Genomic DNA, 7,098 nt, shown 5'->3' on the forward strand with positions numbered 1-7,098 from the left:
CCTCCTATATATACCTACGTACCCCCAAACTACCAGATACGGAGCCAAAAACCTAATTCCACCGCCGCAACCTTCTGTACCCGTGAGATCCCATCTTGGGGCCTGTTCCGGAGCTCCGCTGGAGGGGGCATCGATCACGGAGGGCTTCTACATCAACACCATAGCCTCTCCGATGATGTGTGAGTAGTTTACCTCAGACCTTCGGGTCCATAGTTATTATCTAGATGGCTTCTTCTCTCTTTTTGGATCTCAATACAATGTTCTCCCCCTCTCTCGTGGAGATCTATTCGATGTAATCTTCTTTTGCGGTGTGTTTGTTGAGACCGATGAATTGTGCGTTTATGATCAAGTTTATCTATGAACAATATTTGAATCTTCTCTGAATTCTTTTATGTATGATTGGTTATCTTTGCAAGTCTCTTCGAATTATCAGTTTGTTTTGGCCTACTAGATTGATCTTTCTTGCAATGGGAGAAGTGCGTAGCTTTGGGTTCAATCTTGCGGTGTCCTTTCCCAGTGACAGTAGGGGCAACAAGGCACGTATTGTATTGTTGCCATCGAGGATAACAAGATGGGGTTTATATCATATTGCATGAGTTTATCCCTCTACATCATGTCATCTTGCTTAAAGCGTTACTCTGTTCTTATGAACTTAATACTCTAGATGCATGCTGGATAGCGGTCGATGTGTGGAGTAATAGTAGTAGATGCAGGCAGGAGTCGGTCTACTTGTCTCGGACGTGATGCCTATATACATGATCATACCTAGATATTCTCATAACTATGCTCAATTCTGTCAATTGCTCAACAGTAATTTGTTCACCCACCGTAAATACTTATGCTCTCGAGAGAAGCCACTAGTGAAACCTATGGCCCCCGGGTCTATTTTCCATCATATTAATCTCCCGACAACAAGCTATTTCTGGCGCCGTTTTTATTTTGCTCTTCACTTTGCATCTTTATCATAAAAATACCAAAAATATTATCTTATCATATCTATCAGATCTCACTCTCGTAAGTGACCGTGAAGGGATTGAAAACCTCTTTATTGCGTTGGTTGCAAGGATTTATTTGTTTATGTAGGTGCGAGGGACTCGTACGTGGCCTCCTACTGGATTGATACCTTGGTTCTCAAAAACTGAGGGAAATACTTACGCTACTTTGCTGCATCACCCTTTCCTCTTCAAGGGAAAACCAACGAAGTGCTCAAGAGGTAGCACTGCCTACCACGCAGACGACGTCCTTGACTACTTCTGATACGAGCTGCTGCGCTGCCGCCCAGATCTGTTGCGCTGCTGCCCAGATCTGCTACCCCTCCATCGCACACAAGGTTTGTCCTCGTCCTACGTTCCTTTCCCACTCTGTCTGCCTCTGTAAATTCGCATGCACTACCGGTATAAACATGTTGAGCTTTGAAACCTCAGGATAGGCAGCAAAACAGAGGTTAGGTAGTCTGACAAGTTTGAACAAGCACTTGTAATGTTTATTTCTTGCACACGTTCTCATTCTTGCTAGCTCTGTTTTCACTTTATGGTTTTAATTTGGGAACGGAGCCTTTTAATTTAAGTTTATTTGTTTTCAATTGGAAATGGAATCCTTTTAATTTCAGATTGATTTGTATTCATGTTAGGTGCTGAACTACGTACTATTTTTGTGAGCTCCAGTTTATGCCCTGTTTTGGGAGCTCCTTAAATTCCTATCCACTACAGATACAGTGTATATAAATGAATACATTTCCTCCTGTACGATGGTGTTGCGTTAGACGGTGAACTTGATGAGCTACCAGACCTCAGTGGCCACGCTGATGATCTCTTTTACATAAGAACGCAACAGCAGGACAATCTTGCTTGACAGAATACGCCACTATAGTTGGTATATTTTTATATTCAGCAACCAACCTGATGTTGAGTTGATCCTGGCCTAACCTATTGTGCAATAAAATGATGCTTAAAGCCTTCACATGTTCCAGTTATGATTTTTTTTAATCCCATCAGTAGCTTCTCCGGTAATTGTCCATTGCTGTGGACAAGGATAAGGAGGAGTGTCAGATTTTTTTTGTTCCATGGCCTAGTTGTTTAGTTCTGCAGTTTTGGTTGCAGACTTGTCTTTTAATACACCATCGAGTATTGAGTGTGTGAGTGAGTGTGTGTGTGTGTGTCTTCTGCAAATGCACTTTGTTGCCTCCCATCTACCTACGAGTAATAATGCACTAATGAACTTGCATGTTGAGCAACAACCAATAATTGATCTGCAAGCACGTGACTTCTAGCAGAACCACGACCAAACAGTACTCCTACTACTTAAAATGATGAATCACTTCTTCAAAAACTATGTCACTGTAGTTTGTATATTTATATATTTAACCAACATTTTGTTCAGTTGATCTTGGTCTAATATATTGTGCAAGTAAATGGTTCTTAAAGCCTTCATACATTTCAATTATGAATTTGTCGAATCCCATTAGTAGCTTATCTGCTAATTGTTACTGGATATAGGAGGATTTCCGCTCTTGAAAGTGCCGAGTAACCTAATACTGCATTTTCTCGTTCAGTAGTCATAACCAATTTATTATGGTTATCTTTGCTTGCACTGTATTTTTCGTTCAGGAATCTGTAGCTCGTGTATCATTATCAAACACAAGCTTGTGGGACCCTGAACTTGGACGAGTTAATCATCTGAGCACAAGCAGAGCTTGACCCGTGGAATAATTGATAGAGATCTCAAACCAAGCTCGAACGAGGAAACGTAAGTGCCAATCACACTTCACTATCTTTATTTTTGTTTCCTCGTCACCTTATGACCATCTGGTTTTGGTTTCATACTGTAGTAGCACTACTAGAATTTGAAGTCAATTCATTTTTTGCTTGTCAGCTTCATGAATCAGGAGGGTCAACAAGCAGAATTCAGTTGTGCCAATCCAAAGTGATGTACATTTGTGCTTTTCCAGCTGAATAAGCTTCATGTGTAGGTCACTTCAAAGCATCATCAAATTTCCTCCTGCACAGGCCATATAGGTGGAGAAGAGGTATTTGGTGTGGAAATTCCTTTCCTCTTTGATGTATGGGAAGAAAGCTCTTAGAAAGGTGGCATTTGAGATTTTGGTGGTGTCAAGATAAGTGAGATTGCTGAAGCTTTCCTTGACACAACTGTGAGAATGTTGTTGTCACAGTAGATTGTACCGGCATACTTCAATGACTCGCAGAGGCAGGCTCAAAGGATGCCGGTGTCATAGCTGGCATCAATATCCTGCATATTATCAATGAGCCAACAGCTGCTGCCATTACTTATGGTCTTGACAAGAAGGCTTCCAGTGTTGGTGAAAAGAATGCCCTCGTCTTTGACCTTGGTGGTGGTATCATTGATGTCTCTCTTCTTACCATTGAGGTTAAAGCCACAGCTGGCGACACTCATCTTGGTGGTGAGGTTAAAGTCACAGCTGTTGACACACATCAATGTCCTGTGTGTCATCAATGAGCCAATAGCTGCTGCCGTTGCTTATGGTCTTGACAAGAAGTCTTCCAGTGTTGGTGAAAAGAATGTCCACATATTTGACCTTGAAGGTGGTACCTTTGATGGCTCTCTTCTCACCATTGAGGAGGGTATCTTTGAGGTTAAAGCCACAGTTGGTGACACTCATCTTGGTGGTGAGGTCTTTGACAACAGGGTGGTCAACCACTTTGTCCAGGAGTTTAAGAGGAAGAACAAGAAGGACATTGGTGGCAATTGAAGGCTGAGGACATCGTGTGAAAGGGCAAAGGGAACGCTCTCCTCCACTGCGCATACCACCATTGAGATTGACTCGCTGTTTGAGGGCATCGACTTCTACTCCACCATTATACATGCCAGGTTTTAGGAGGTGAGTGGATCTGTTCAAGAAGTGTATGGTGCCTGTGGAGATGTGCCCCAGGGACGCAAAGATGGAAAAGAGCATCGTGCACGATGTTGTAGGTGGTTCCACTAGGATTCCCATAGTGCAGCAGCTTCATCAGGACTTCTTCAAAGGCAAGAAGCTCTGCAAGAGCATCAACCCTGATGAGGCTGTTGCCTACGGAGGTGTCGTCCAAGCTGCCATCTTCAGCGGAGAGGGCAACAAGAAGGTCCAGGACCTGCTGCTATTGGATGTCACTCCCCTTTCTCTTGGTCTGGAAACAGCTGGGTGTACATCAGCCAAGACGACTTTCCGTCGTGCCATTTGCACACCCCCAGCTGATCTAGGTAGGAATAGGTACGTACATAGCAAGCACCATCTCCTTCTCTATATAGTACAATATATACAAGAGACCAATCAGTGACACAAGACGAAGTCAACATCGAGACCATCCAGCAGTTCGTACATGGCACGATGATCTGGGCTCTCCAGGACTGCCTCTTCGGCTGCAACTACTTAGTTGAGTACCTGGTATCTCCTTCCTCTGTTTCATCTCTCTGGGGCCTAGCCTTCGAGCTATGGCTGATGTGTGTGCTGGCCATTTAGCCAAAGTAGATGATTGTCATGATTTTGTTCGGTGGTGATGTCCTATTCATGCTCTGGCTTGGCTCAACATTCACAGCCAGGGAGGCTGGTAGTAATTTTCCCCGTTTGTTTTTATAGTTTTTGCACCCTATTTGTGATCATTGCTTCTAATCTTATAATGTGATGCATCTCTGCTTCAAGCCAATGAATCGACGGTGTCATCCATTTAATATGCCAATCAAGGCCATGTCATTTCATAAAGATGTGTACCTATCTGAAATCTCTTATTTTTGCATATTAGTCCAACTGATGTAGTTGACGAACCGATACCCAAGTTGGAGTATTTACTTTTTAATGTCATGATAATCACGAATTCTTGATGACTTTTCTGGTCTAGAGTGCAACTAATTGGTGCATGTTGATTTCAGGGTCACAAGAGTCACGTGTCAGGATCTTCTCGTCTTAGGGGTTGCCCTGGTCGTGTTTGCGGAAATCAAGGGTTGGATGTGATCGTGCAATTTACTCATACTCACACGCAGGAACTCCCATGGGCTTGAAGTTTTTTGTTGTTTGACTATTGTCAACGTTCCGCGGGACGATTGGTGGAACATGCTACTTATTATCCAAGTTTCGGATGCAGAGGTCTTGGCTTGTTTTGTGTTCTTCAAGTGCTGCTAGCTCTTTGTTAGCTTGTGACTCTGAAGAAGGGCAGCCCCGAGGCATCATGAAATGGATTGGATTGTTGTCGGTTTAGTTAGTTGACTTGTTCTTGGAACAAATAGATGGTGATAGATGATAGCTGCTGTGTTTTATTTTTGTTGTGGGACATGTTGCTTACAAGATGCATGCATCAGTAGTGGTATATGATTTGAAGTGTGCATGGATGTATTCCTGGATGGTTTGATTGCCGACCAAATAAATCATCTCTCCCATTTTTGTACTATCTCTCTCCATACATATATAGGGCCTAATGCGTTTTTTGAGATTGCTTTTAACTATTGATAAGATTAATAGTATATGAGATGTATAATGTTAAAATACAACATTCTTGATGCCATAAAGGGTGTTCTGTCATTGTGAAAGCTAGTAATCAAAAAGTAATTGCCATAAAGGATAGGAAGTGAGATGTTATGTAATTAACTCATTTTCTATGAGGAAAGAGATATTATTTCATGCATAGGATAGAAACTTAACTCTGACTAATTGAAAAGCCAGCGTTAGGATGTGCGTGCAAGTTGGGAGGGCCATAGCGCCTGCATGTAGGGTAAATATGGCCATGTGGTTGGCCTTGTACGAGTATCTCGGCATCCAGCTCACATGGGGCTGCATGCATCAGCCATTACGGAGAATATCTCGGTATCCAGATCACGTGGGGCCACAGGGCATGGACCAAGATGAAAATTAACTCTAACCGACTGAAACAGCAAAACACCCAACGATAACGGATGCATGTAGCGTATATGGATGCATGCAGCGGCATCCAGCTCTCATGGGGCTGCATGCATCAGCGGAGAAAACAAAACGTTCCAACATACCCATGCATGGGAAGGGAGTAGTGCTAGTATTCTTGGAATGAAACTACGTGCCTAGGCCATTTAATTCCCTTTCCCGTAAAATGCATGCCTGGGGATGCCCATCAGCTACCCAGGGAGGAAGGGAGGGTCTGGATGGTGCCACCTCACTGATCCATGGCATGGCCTTGCTTGTGAACCCTTCCTTGTTCTCTAGTCTCCACCATGCCGCCATGTCTATATATCCAAGGAATAGTGATCCATCTGTGTGTGGGGTGCGTGTGACTTATGACTTGGGACTTGGGCGACGGCGACGGCGACGCTTTGTCGATCGAGAGAAGCTTCTTGTGTACAGGGAAAGATGCCGATCGAGAGCGGATCCTCCCCGGCGGGCGCGGCCGGAGAAGATGCCCGGCTGCCACCGGATCCATGAGCAAGGCAAGTCCTCTCCTCCCTCTGTGCTAGCTTGCCGGAGCCCTAGCTAGCTAGCTCCACCAAATCAATTGGGCATGGTTGGATTGGATTGGATTGGCCAGGTGCCGTACGGATCCATACATCTCAGTAGCAGTACAGATCTAAACAAAAATACTAGTGTATGTTGTTTGCATTTCCTGCTAGCCCATGCATCCGATCTAGTCGTTCCGGGGGGAAAATGAAGCGTTTTGGGTGCCGGATCGAGTGAGTCGTCGACTTAGGATGGAATTCCATGGGAGCGTCCGTCTGTTGCAGGCCAAAAATGGGTGGGTGCGTGCGCGCTTGAGTTGAGACGCCGCTGCCATCTCCGGCCGGATCTATGAGAATTCATTCCATGGAGATGGAGGGCGTCGTTTCCTTGTTAGTTTGGGTAGTGGTTGAGGTGGCGGTAGCCGTGCTCGGCCGCGGGCGGTGGACGGCTCCGACGATGGGGTGGTCGGATGGAAGCATCTTAGGCGCGGATCTGGGGCTGTTTGGCCCGGATCTGGCACGTCTCAGCCGCGGCGGCCCCGATGGGGTGCTGCTGTGGTGGCTGTGTGGGCACCGGCATGACAACTGTGGTGGTCTGCGGCGGTGGAGACGGGCCTTCCAGGCCCAGATCTGCGTTGGTGGAGCTGCAGCGGAGAGAGGAGGGTTGCGGTGGTTTCTGCAGCTGGAGGT

At 45.2% G+C, this 7,098-nt stretch overlaps 1 pseudogene; it reads left to right on the forward strand.

Annotated features, from left to right (window-relative positions):
- The first annotated feature begins 2,212 nt into the window (after positions 1-2,212).
- On the forward strand, positions 2,213-5,010 carry LOC123157075 (chloroplast envelope membrane 70 kDa heat shock-related protein-like; annotated as a pseudogene).
- The last annotated feature ends 2,088 nt before the right edge of the window (positions 5,011-7,098 follow it).

This window comes from Triticum aestivum, chromosome 1D, assembly GCF_018294505.1.
Source record: "Triticum aestivum cultivar Chinese Spring chromosome 1D, IWGSC CS RefSeq v2.1, whole genome shotgun sequence".
Taxonomy (NCBI): domain Eukaryota; kingdom Viridiplantae; phylum Streptophyta; class Magnoliopsida; order Poales; family Poaceae; genus Triticum; species Triticum aestivum.